Source organism: Ailuropoda melanoleuca, chromosome 1, assembly GCF_002007445.2.
Source record: "Ailuropoda melanoleuca isolate Jingjing chromosome 1, ASM200744v2, whole genome shotgun sequence".
NCBI lineage: Eukaryota > Metazoa > Chordata > Mammalia > Carnivora > Ursidae > Ailuropoda > Ailuropoda melanoleuca.
This window is the reverse complement of record NC_048218.1, coordinates 181,480,691-181,494,902: the sequence shown is the minus strand read 5'-3', so window position 1 is coordinate 181,494,902 and position 14,212 is coordinate 181,480,691.

Below are 14,212 nucleotides of genomic sequence, written 5' to 3'. Positions count from 1 at the left end.
GCTCAGCGAGGAGTCTGCTTTTCCTCTCCCTCTGCCCCTCCCCCATTTGTGTGCACTCTCTCTCTCAAATAAATAAATAATCTTTAAAAAAAGATTCTCTCTCCCTTTGCCCCTCCCCTGTGTGCATGCTCTCTCTTTCTCTCAAATAAATAAATGTTAAAAAAATCCCATAAGTTGGGGCAACTGGGTGGCACAGCGGTTAAGCGTCTGCCTTCTGCTCAGGGCGTGATCCCGGCGTTAAGGAATCGAGCCCCACATCAGGGTCCTCTGCTATGAGCCTGCTTCTTCCTCTCCCACTCCCCCTGCTTGTGTTCCCTCTCTCGCTGGCTGTCTCTATCTCTGTCATATAAATAAATAAAAATCTTTTTAAAAAAAATGCCATAAGTGGATAAAAATGATTCAATATTTCTATCTGAACTTTAGTGATTGCAAATATTATTTTAGGGTAAAGTCAGACAGATAATAAAGAAATAATGATTGTACATGTAAAAATTACATTTGTTTAAGAATAATGGCAAAAATTAAGTACAAGATGATGTATTTTAAATTTTGGTTGTTGTTAAAGGTAAAAGACTTGCTTATTAATAACACCCAGAAGCATAAAGAAATTTTTACAGGTAGGTGAAGAATATCTGTCAACAGTAGCATAACCTTGCCATTATCTGAAATTCAGCCAATAAAAATATATTCTTTTTGTGCAGCTAAAAGTCTGTCAGTTTATTCCTGTTCCTTAACTAAAACTCTGTAAATGACTTTTTAGCCCTTGTAATTTTGCATCAAATATGGCCATTGGGAAATAAGCCTTTGATGGACTTCCACATGTATCTCATTAAGAATTCGTAGAAGATTTTATTTGCCAAATAAAAAGCAAAATGCCATTTTCCAGAATTAAAGTGAAAATTGGAGTAATAAAATGAAATTTCTTCAAACACAATCATTAGTATGTGGATTGACACTAAATACTTAGCAAGTTACTTATTCTTCTACATCCCTAAACAAAATATTGGAGAAGCAGAAGAAATGAGGGCTTAAGGAGTTTTATTATTGCGTTATGCTTGTGAAAATACAGCCAAACGTAACGTATAAAATTTTGCTCATTATAGAACTATTTATAAATGAAAGATATTTCTGTACATAGCTTGGTGCTCATCAGGATAGGTTTTCTTCACTGGTTTCACCCATCTCCCCACCCACTTCCCCTCTGGTAGCCATCAGTTTGTTCTCTATAGTTAAGAGTCTGTGTTTTGGTTTGTCTCTTTTTTGTTCTTTGTTCATTTTGATTCATAAATTCCACATATGAATGAAATCATATAATACTTGTCTTTCTCTACCTGGCTTATTTAGCTTAGCATTATATTCTCTAGATCCATCCATGTTGTTGCAAATGGCAGGATTTCATTCTTTTTCATGGCTAAGTAATATTCCATTGTGGTGTGTGTGTGTGCGTGTGTGTGTGTGTGTGTGTGTGTGTGTATGAATACATACCAGTTCTTCTTTATCCATTCATCTAAGGATGGACACTTGGGCTATTTTCATAATTTGGCTGTTGTAAACAATGCTGCAATAAACATAAGGGTGCATGTGGAAAAAAAAAGGTCACAAGGAACAATGTAGGTATGCTAACTATGTTCATTATCCTGATTGTGATGATGATTTCATAACTATGCATGTATGTATGTACGTAAATACACATGCATATTTGTATAGCCATATATGTAGGTATATATACACATTTGTAAACATATATGTTCACATATATGAACATACTGTATATATACAAATGTGTGTCTAAACATGAATGTATGGTACATATCATTTATATATATGTCAAAATTTATTGAATTGTGCACTTATTTTAAATATATGCATTGAATTAAATATCAATGATACCTCAATAAATGTTTTTTTTTAAATTTTGAAATGAATAAATAAGTAAAAAGAAGCAGAAATCATACATAAATTGTAGTATTTCAGTGTCATAATATGTGGAATGAAAGATGCCTAATAGTTGTATCTTTTTCATTAGCAATTATCCTATTCAGTCCAGTCTCAAATACTAATGGAAGAATACATCAGAAGTGTGCTTTCTTAAACTGTGTTGTTACCTCCTAAAGCTTGGTTTAGACTCAGGTGCTTTATCTACAAAGGCCAGATTCTATCACCTGAAGCAATCTCTCAATGAGCGGCTTGGCTGCTTCATGACCCTGCTTGTGAGCGTGGACATTTGACAAAATTGGGCGCTCTGGTGCCTATGGGTTAGCTTCCACAGACCCTCTATGCACCCTCCTCTTCTGAGTTTTGCTCTTTCCTCACAGTCCTAGCACTTGGATTGCCTGGCTCACTCAGCTTACCCTACAGACACCCACATAGAGTTTAGACTTTTACAGAGGACTGAGAAAGGTAGTGTCATCTGTTATTTTCTCTGAGGCTAGTAAATACTAATAAACTAGAAAAAGCTTAGATTGGAACAAAGGTAATGCAGTGAAAGAAAAAACACAATTTACCATATCAATGTTACCTTCTGCTACGTATGAGTATCAAATACATAATGTATAACCAGGGAAGCCAAAAGCATTTAGTCTGGGCCCTGAAAAGTAAGTAATATCTGAGTAGGACTAGTATAGGAATGGGATTCTATGCATCAGGAAACTTAAAAAACCAACAAACAAAAACAAACAAACAAAAAACAAGGGCAGTTGAAATAGTGACTCTATACTTGCTTCTATTCTACTGGAAGAGAGATAGATAATGCTGAGAAAAACTGGTATGGTGAGGTTGAATCATCCACTACCTTATAAATAAAGTAGGGATTATACTTGATGCAAAAGCAAAAGAAAGTATTATATGACATTTCCCCCCTGACAAAAGGAAAATTAAGTATTTTAGGATGATTTGAAAAAAATAAAAATATCCATGTAGAATTAATATACTAAGTGGGCGGTAGACACAAGAAGATTGATTACGCATTCTTGTTTCATCTTTATTTTGTATGAGAATATTATTCTTAAAGTATTATATGCTGTATTCACATTGCTTTATAAAGGCAGATGCGTATTATTACTTTTTACCACATTGAAGCTATCCATATTTAATTTCCTATGTTATTGCATAAATGACCTATTTTATAAGTAGTAATTTTTCTTTTATAACTCAAATTACTGCTCCCAAATTATAAATCATAAAATTAATTTAATGGATTATAAGTGAAAGAGGTGTTCATTCCTTCATGTATATAAAATATACGTATCTCGTTTTTTTGTGTTGCAAGCCAAACTCCCTCTGTAAGTTATTATTTTCCCTAGATCCAAATCCATCCTCTGCTCTGTGATGCTGTGCCTGGGACTCTGCAAACCACACTTCTGTTTGCCAACTGGCTCCCTATTAGATTCTGCCAAGAAAGTGTGTTCAGAGACAGACAAAAAGACTGAAAGAAGAAAAAAAAGACACACACTTCTTCCTGTTTCACTTAAAACCCTCTTTTCCCTTCCTGTTCCTGTTATTGTTATGTTACCAATGTGCCTTCATTCTGAAAACAGCAGATAGTTTTCCACTGCTCATGGGATAAGACTCATGGTACCACCTCAGAAGTGCCAGCATCCCTTCCTCAGAAGTGGGATTTCAGCCCTGAAGGACCCTTCATTCATGATTCTAATTTTTAGTAATTTCTAAGTCTTTCCTCTGTCGCTAATCCCTAAGGTTGCTAGCAGTTTTTTGTAGTTGCTGACCCCTATGACACATTAACATTCCCTTTTGCTTTTCTCACTTTTCAACCTCTAACAATTCTTTCTGTTAAATTCTTTCTGTTAAAATAACCAATGTGATGTCTACCTCCTCACTGGCTGACTGAGTCATTAGTACCAGGAGTGGGAACTCAAAAGGGAGATCCTCGAAGATGGGAACTTGGAATCAGTTTGGTCTTGCCTTTAGTCAGAAATGTAGTATTGAGCTCCTTACAAATGGGAAATGGGATGCGATAATCCTCATCATGTAGTGACATCATGACTAATCACATTATCACCTGTCTTTTACGGCGATGAGGCTAACTTCCTTGGGGGACTAAGTGACTGCTTCACCCAACTTTTCTGCAGTCATGATGACCCCAAGGAGTGCACTTGAACACTTACAGAGAGAAAAAAACAAGCTCAGCTCTTTAAATTCTCAGCTCAAGTTAGAGTCAGATAGCTGTAGAAATTCTATGACAGTTTTAAAATAAGCCCTTATTCTTTGTAGCCACAGGCTTGGTCTTAATTAAAATCAGACACAAACTTTAATTGAGTGGGTTGCAAAATTATAACAGAAGTTAAATTTGCAGCCTCATCAATTCTCTCTTGTAAAGGTTAGGACAAACTTGGAAGAGAGTGGGATCCTCATAATTGAACAGGGTTCATTGGATTGGATACGAGTAAAACTCAGAATCTTCAAGCCCGAGTCACCCTGCTCCTGCTTTACCAGTGGAAGAGAAGACCAACCTTCCCTTGCGTGAAAGCCCTGTAATAACCTCACCTGGCACTTTGCAAATAGATGCTTATTCTCAAGACCCTCTTATTGCCATCTGTCTAAAGCTAGAGTAATATCACAGCATGGTTCAGGAAGGAATTATGAAGTCTGACTAGGGAAGACATAGCTTCTGCACCAAAAACACTGTGAGAGTTTTGTGCCTTTATATTGGCAGAAATCTGGGAGTGTGATTTAGAATTAGATCTATTTCTAAGATAACTAAGTCAAAACTTAAAATCTGTAATTTATAATAAACCCTATAAATGACATATACCATTTATAGTATATGCCAATAAATGGTATCAGTGACATATAAGTTCTTTCATAAATTAACTCATTTAATTCTTTCCAATCCCCAGTGAGATTGTCAGCTGTTATCCCCATTTTATAGATAAAGAAACTGACACATAAGCTTAGCTTATTGTCAAAGGTTAAGTGGCTATTTAGTAATATAGTGTGCATTCAGACCTACATCTATTTGACACATACTGTTTTTATTCTTTCCTCAACCCTGTCCTGAAATAAACCTTTATGATTAAGATATATTTCTTTCATTGATAAAGATTTAGTGCAAGTTGTCACAAGAAGAATTTGGCTGATTAAATTTAGAATACTGAAAAAAGCACTGTACATGACTACACTGTGTTGAACAGCATTTACATTGAAAAAATATATATTCCTATTTGATTTGAGGAATTACTTCATTTTCTTTTAAATGAAATCAAGATAAGTTAATAATCTTTCCTGAGCCCAGAATTCCTTGTTCTTATATCTGAGATACACAGTTCACAGACTCTGTTTAAGGCAGATAAGACAAAGCCAATGTTTTCCAGCTTTTTGTCTTCCTATAAACAGCCCTGTTATCTTTTACAGGTTTTTTTTCATTCACATTCAATGCTTTTTTCCTATCCCATCTCATGTTATACTGAACTCTTCCCAAAGTGCCATGTTGTATTGACTAGGTGACATCACCCGGAAATTTCACCTGTGGCCATTTCTAATGTCTTGCTGGGTATTAGGTAGAGTTGAGCAGACTCCGAAATGAAGAGGCACATGTAATACATCACCAGGTCACTACACAGAAATATTGCTCCTATTTTCTCTCTTCCTCTAAAGCTACTCAGTATTTCAAAGACAAGAAAGCAGTGGAAAGATCTGATTGATCGTGTGCTCTGGAGTCTGGGAGACATTGGATTCAATCCCACTCCAACCACTTGCTGCTGTGTGGATTGGGGCCCATCACTGAAACCCTCTGGGCTTCAATTTCCTCATCTGTGCAAAAAGAACAACAGTGCTTGCCTCTGGAGTTACTGTGAAGACTCGATGTGACTCAAGCAAAACCTCTAGTTAACATGGCACCTGGGAGATGTATGTACCCAGTACTATTAATAAGAATTCCCTCTGGAACTAAACCTAGTATATAGTAGCAAAATTACTGTGTGTGGGTGAGTGTGTGTGTGTGTGTGTGTGTGTGTGTATGTAAGAGAGAGAGAAACCGAGGGAAGAAAAGGGTAAAGGAAGGAAAGAGAAGAAAACTTGCATATATAGATAAGACATTTTAGGATTAGAAAATTAACATGTTTTCTGTTAAAGCAAAATGTTTAACTTTGGTTACAGGAAGCTATGACATCAAGCCTATGATGACACAGGGGAAAAATAAGGTACAAATTTAACGCAAATGTTGCATAATTGTGTTTCAAAACTCTTGGTGCAAGTGAGGGAATTAGAAATCTGAAATCCAAAGTTAATTAACTTATTTTCAAGTTTGTTCTGTCCATATAATTAGAGCTAAATAAAACCTTCAAATGTTAAGAAATACATAGATTTCTCACATTTAATTCACTGAAAATTAAGGGTCAATTCAGAAATATTGTATAATTAAATATTTACAGAAAATATTGCTGTCCTAGTGTGTTTAAAAGGAAGGCACAGCCAACCCAAATAGCAGAGGTTTGTCTAACAGATACCATATGAATTCATTTTTATCAGAAACATTCAAAGGTTGTTTATTTTAAACCATGAAATGAAACTCTGTCATCTCTTCACACATTTGCAGAGCTTTCCGGTTAAATTAAGGAACTCAATATGACTATGAGGCTATTGACGGAGGTTAGGAGTAGTCCTGGCACAGTTGCATTGGCCTCTTTCCTGGTGGCCTTCTCAGAGAGATGCCTTTTGCCTCCCACAGGCTTGTTGTCCAATCAACCACTGGGCATCTGGTGTAGCAGATGGGCTCTGCCCCATACACGGAACAGTCACCAGCAAGTGTAATCAGTACTTTTTCTACTTCTGCTTGAATTTAGCTACGTGCTCTACTTTCAGATCACTCATTCTAAGATACATTTATTGATCCCCAGATACATGCGAGGTTGTAAGGATTACCAAGTTGAATATAGACCTAAATCCTTACTTCACGAGCTTTGCTCCATTTAACATCCAAATCTTGTTTCTGATGTGTCCCTGATCAGGGTTTCTTCTGTTCTGGCACGGACTGGATTACTATATTCATAGTACTTTCATTTTGATATTGTGTTCTTTCTTCATGCTATATGCCCTTTTTATGTTCTTGCTCTATTTTATCAGCTATCTTAATCTCCATGCCTTGTTGCAAATTCTGAACTTCTTTCTTTCCCTGGGGTTACTACGGAATGGTATCAGGGATAGAGATTTCTTACTCATTCCAAACAAACTGAGGAGCTTTTTTCAACACAGGCATACCCAAAGTTCTCTCTTGAATATATCTTTTTCATGGACATTAAGAATAAAATTTCCTCATGTGATTCTGGCAGTAGAACTGAAGGGTCAGAGCTGAGGCAGAGGAGAGGATACTATATGCAAGGGATAGCAAAACAAAATGGTTCTAGTATTCAGCTATGAAATGCAATTGAAAGAGATTGGCTAGTCATACTCAATATACATAAAACATGACTGGACACACAAAATATCCTCATAGGCCCACAGTTAGTGATATGTGGATGTGTTCTCTCTATGCCCTAAAGATAGAATCACGGAGTTGTATGGTCAGCTCCTTCAGGCTCTGCCTTAGCTACAAGCCTTGGTAGAAGTTATGCCCTTCCCAGAGTATCCTACAATGAATGACTGAGTGAGGCCACCATACAGAGGTCCGGCCATCTTGCCAAGGCAGGATGCAGGGATGAGCATTCCTGCTTTAGAGCTCCACACTAAGTTGGTTGAGGCTTTGCCTTTGTGGAGCCTGCATAGCACTTAAACGTTTTTTTCCACACAGTTACACTCTCCCCACTTCCCCACAGCAGTTGGATCCTAATAAACACCTTTTAACATCTGCTTTCAGAGGGCCTAACCTGGGAAACATGAAGCATATAGGAGAATAATATGCAGGCCAAAAAAATGAAAATGTGAAACTTCTGTTTTGTAATGTGAAACTCCAAGTTTCTTTCAAACACTGGTATTGCTAGGAAAGCACTAGTTGGGGCATAAAGTAATTGTGCTTACAAGAGCCAAGAAGCAATCAACAATTATAATAATCCATAAACTCCTGAATTAAAAAATTTTTATAAGCTAAGTTTCTGGAGCAAAAAAACCCCCACAAATTGTAGTGTTGGTAGATTCCTCTTTTCCTACATCAGTTGCATTGAAGCCAGCATGTATTCTTCTGTCATGTGAGAGAAGAATCTCAGTCTAAGGTGAAATATTCACAAAACACCTGCATCTACATCCTTTATAATCTCCTTCCTTCTGGTTCTAATAAACACACATTCCTCCTATCCGAATCCCTTTCCTTTCCATATCGGGGGTGGGGGTGCTTTATTCATCAATTTGATCTTTTCTCCTTTCTGTTCAACCTCTCTTCATTTCTAAATATGTTTAATGCTTTCGCATGAAAATTAAGTCCTCTCACATACACATTTAAACACAGCAAATAACGTGTTTTTGTATTTTTGCTCTTTTCCCCTTTCTAATCCTGACAGTCCTTCAAAGCATGCATTGAAATAAACCAAGCTGAAAACATTCAAAACACTAGATTTCAAAGATCTAAATCAAGATTCTCAAATATGACGAAGGGTATTCTAAGGAATAAAACAATATTTTTAGTAAAATTCAAATGGTTTAGATACAATTTAAAAAAATGTTTCTCAACATTTTAATTATTTTAACTTGCTCTTTATCTCCTCAGTTTTCTACTTTATGCTAGTGATTCATCTATTATTAGTACTATAGTATACATATGCATTTTAAATATTTTCTCTATTAATAGAAGCACAGAATTGAAATGATTGGTCACTATTGACTGAAAGAACCCTGCAATCTTTGAATGCATATAAAAGTCCCTATTAAAATCTAAGATATAAAGCTAATTACCTTTATTTCCAGCCTAAAGTCATTTTACACACTGGAAATTAGCTACAAGCATAATATTTACCCTAAAAATTGCACTAAATATTTTCTTGATATATTGTGTAAGACTGATGAATCACAGACCTGTACCCCTGAAATAAGTAATACATTATATATTTTTAAAAATTTGAATAACTATGCAAACATGATCATTAGGGATGAAGGATACACCAAATCTATCTTTATTATTTCTTACAAATGCTTATGAATCTACACCTATCACAAAATAAAAAGTTAAAACATTAATTTGAAACTTACCGGTTTGAATTTTTTTTTTGAATTTTTGATTCTCATAGGCAACATTAATAATGTTATCTGGTAACGTTCAAGTTCAGAGTTGCAAGATAATATTAACTTTTATCCTAGTTTCTCATTAACAATTTAAATAACATTTTTGGAAGATCTGAATTTATTTTAATAAATAAACATGTGTCACAATAAAACCATAAACGAATAGTGGAAACTATTCTAAAAATTGAGAATACAGATTAAAACTTTAAAAATCTTTTTCACCAAGCCAATCCATAATTCCAAACCTCTTTTCAGAAATAACCATTGTTACCCATTTATTTGCTTAATTCAGTTAACATATTTTAAATATATTGCCAGGTCAGTACAAAAAAATTAAATCTATGTTTTTAATAGTTACATAATATTCAACAGCTGCTTGAATTGAAGGTGCCATAAGTTACTGAACTGATTCACTCTTAATAGAATTGGATTGATATCAAATATTTTATTATAATGAAAGATACAATTAAGGTTTGCTATATGTCTCTTTATCTAAATATAAGTATCGTTCTATAGGAAATAAAATGGTTACATTTTTTATATTCACAGGTTTGAGGAGTCGCAAATTGTTTTCAACTACATATTAATTGAAGTTTATAAAAATACAGTTTTCCCCACAATGTCTAATATATTAACATTTTAAAAATTAGAGTCTGGTGGGTACACCATTAGATTTTCTAGTTTTCTAGTTTTTATTTCATTTTACTAATTATCAATGACATTTGGCATTACTCATAGGCTCAAAGTCTTTTGCATTTTCTCTTTTGTGAATTGTTATGCAGTTCCTTTACTTAATATCCTATTGACTTGTTTGTGGTAGTTGTTTTTTATTGTGTTATTAATCATTTTATGTCTATATGTTTCAAATATTTTCTCTTAATTTGCCCCATGCCTTTTTGAAATATGCAGAGATAATCTGAAAATTTTCATTACAAACTTTCTGGATTTTATTTTTTATTGTTTGAAAAAACAATATAAATCATAATGATTTATTTAAACTATATTTTTCTAATATAGTTTTTGTTAGAATAACTGAGTGTGTAATTTTTTTCCTTAGAAATTTAATGTATAAGGATTTTTTTTTTTTTGCTGTGAGGCAAAATTATAATTTTATTTTTGTTTTCCATTTGGATGAGCAAATTGGTTCAATATCAGTTTGTGAATAGTGAATTAACTTCAACAATTTGAAATATCAAATATATACTGTACTAAGGTCTGCCAAGTCATAGGCCTATGTCTATTTGGCTATGATTCACTAAAAATAGTCTTCTGGTCACTATACATTTAAAAATGTGTTTTTGTATCTTATAGGGAATGAGAACCCTCATTATACTTGATGAATTTGCTGGGTAGAAAGTAGTATAGTAAAAATTTTACCTATTTTTAAACAATATTAAATATTTTCCCATTGCAATAATAAGATCTTTACAACTTTGACTCAAGTAAGTAGCCCATGATATTTCTTTTTAATGCTAACTTTAATGGAAATATTGATAATATTTCATCCTTAAGAATTGTTCGGTGGGCTTGAACAGTGGCCCCATGAAAAAGCTCAGCCTCTCTAGTAACCAGGCAAATTCAAAGAAAGAAATGCAATTTCATATTTATTGACATTTAATGATGTCTGATAGGGAAATGAATACTAAATATTTGTTAAGTTGCAGAGAAATAGAAAATTTTATACATAAATGTGGAAAGTATTCATTAGTCTATTTTGGAAAGCAATTTGGCAATATCTAGAAGAGTGAAAAAGGGTATTCCTATGATTATTCTATATTAGACAAAATAATTGTGTAAATAAGGGCACCTCGGTGGCTCAGTTGGTTTAAGTGTCTGCCTTCAGCTCAGATCTTGATCTCAGGGTCCTAGGATCTAGTCTGAGGTCAGGCTCCCTACTGAGCAGGGAGCCTGCTTCTGCCTCTCCTTTTGCCCCTTCCCCATTCATGCTCAGGCTCCTGCACTCTCTCTCTCAAATACATAAATAAAATCTTAAAAAAAATAATTGTGTAAATATATATGGTTACTCATTACATCATAGTTTGTAAAAACAGTAATTACTCCTCAATATCATCAATGCTAAATGACAAAAACAATAGGTAACAAATGGGTGAAACAGTGTTTTATATTTACACAAGTATAACATGCTGTATTTACAGGAGGAAGTGTAATGAAATTCTCAAGATTTGTTCATCCCGAATGCTGGGCACACAGATGTTTTCTCTAACTATTGATGTTGGAAATGTTTCATTAAGTTTTTGTTTTGTTTTGTTGGTTTACTTGTTTTTAGAAAATTATCTATGGAGAAGACGTTTTTTTATGTTGAAATTTAATTTTATTTAACAAAATATTATTGTAAGATACATAGGAAAGGACAGACACAGTGCAATATGTTGAGGTATCATCAGACCAATAGAACACAGTATAATTTTTAACTGCAGAAGTTAATTAATTAAAGCAGCAGTCACTAGACTTCAAACCTCAATGTATGACAATATAGTTAAAGAGTCTCTGATTTAAGTAGTGTTATTGGCATAAGGGAATGGGTAAGAGATGGAGGCAGAAATACACCTAGCATTGATTTAGTCAACTTACTATTTTTTCAGTTGAGCGAACTAAGGTGAGCACTATTCACATGACCTCCCAAGGTCATTTCACTTTCTACCCTAGGCTCTGCCAAAGCATCATCCTATGTCCAATTTCCTTGTGCATCCTCAAGATTTTTCAAAATTAGCTTTAGATATTCACTTACTAACATAATTGATTCTGTCAGCACTTTTTCTAAGCATTTAACAAATATATTTACCTACATGGAAATTTAATATAAAGTTCACTATTTGCAGCAATAGCAATTTATTTGATTTCTGTTTAGATTACTTTGTAGCTGCTGATTTCTTACATGTACTGTTTTTTTTTATTTAAAACTATAATTTTGTATCATGTAAAAGCCATTGAAAAGTTCATAATGATCCATGAATCAATACTAAATACTTGGTCTAGCCCTATCTCCCTTACTGGTTCTATCGAAGTCAACTGTAATTAAGCTCAACATTTTCTTTCAGTCTCTCCCCAAAGAACCTCGTCATTTGCTGTGCTACTTCAACAATATTTCCATTTCTGCTGCTGTGCCAATATCACCTTGTCCCTCAGGAAATGGTCTGTGTACAAAGGCATAATCTTTAAAGAACAAAGTAGATCTGAAGTATCTCCATGACCACTATTCAATACTGCTCCAGAGTTCTACAGAATACTAATGTTGACTCAGAGGAGTAATGAATAAATAAACACAATTGGATATGTTTCAAATATTGTCCCATTGTTTTTCCTCTAAAACTGATTTGAAAACAAACAGTTCGGGTAATCTATGATTTGAATAACCTCTACAATGATTTCCAGTTGTCAGTTACAAAATAGATCAGATGAAGTTAATGGGAAATATTTAGTACAGCCTAATTGTTAAATGTTTTTAGGATGCATATATATTTTAATTTCTTGTATTTTAGATTGTTGCTTAGCAACACTATTTTTAGCCTTGCAAATAAATGTAACAGTACAAATTAATGTCATTCAGTTATAATCATATTTCTTGGACTATTAAATACCACCTTACATCAAGCTGTTAAGATACAATGCAAAGTGGTCATTAATTTCTTTAGCAATTAAAATAGAGGGCATTTTAGTAACATTTACTGATGGCATAGATAGTTGATATTATTCTTACGTTACAATCTTAAAACATTTAAAATTGTGAGAGACAAGGAGTAGATCATTTCAGTAAACTATCAATATAATGCTGATTTTTATTGTGATTTTTTGTGTATTTTTCTAAGTGTGTGTGTGTGTGTGTGTGTGTTTGTGGAGAGAGAGAGAGATGCTAGTTTGTGGCTTTTGATTATGAAGGGTTTTCCACTATTCCCTACAAAGGCCCTCAATTCTGAGCTTCTCTATATCTGATACAAACATCATTTGGACAATTTTGGAAAGTAGTCAATATCAAACTTCCTTCATCAAAATCAAAGCATACAGTGAGTAATATAATTGACTTTGGTAGAGAAAATCAAGATTAATTAAATATTATATTTTGGTTCCTATAGAGTAGTAAAGCAGGTATCAATAAATCAATAATTAAAAATATCAGACCATTTCATTGTGCATACTGCTTAGTGTTTCAACCGTTTTTTATTTTATATATTTTATTAAAACTGTAGGATAGAATTATATATTTGGCATATACACTATGTTACATACACAACTGTTTAATCTCCTCAGTGCAATAAAATGTATTTTGGGGGTTTGTTTGTTATACTGCATATCCCAGATATACTGGAAAGAAATTATTTTCATCTCTACCGGACAAACCTCTAAAAGTTGACATACCTATCAAAAGACTGGGACATTTGAGCAATGTTAAACAGTCAAAAAAGTTCATGTTCTTGGATTAAGAGTTAACAAATACAGACCACAGGCTAAACCTAGCCTGCATCTTTTTATCTAAATGAAGTTTTACTGAAACAGAGCCTTTCTTTCTGGTCTTTTAAATCAAATTTTTATTTAAATTCTAGTTAGTTTACATATAGTGTAGTATTAGTTTCAGGAGTAGAATTTAGTGACTCATCACTTAACATATAACACCCAGTGCTCAACACTATCTGGTCTTTTACCAAAAAAAGTTTGTCAGTTTCTGCCCTTGCTATTCCTTGGGTGATCTTCACCCCTGTATGACATTTGAAAAAATATGCCATTCACCTTTTTGTGCAATCTTCAAGTTTTTGATAATTTTTGTAACAAAACTAATTTTATTTTATTTAAGATTTTATTTATATATTTGTCAGAGACAGAGCACAAGAGTGGCAGGCTGAGGGAGAAGTAGCCTCCCTGCTGAGCAAGGAGCCTGATGCAGGACTCAATCCCAGGACCCTGGGATCCTAACCTGAGCGGAAGGCAGATGCCCAGGCATCCCACAAAACTAATTTTAACTGCAAAATTATCATTGGCAATACTCCAAACAAAAATACACTTTTGAATGTGACTGGTTCCTTCATAGATGTCT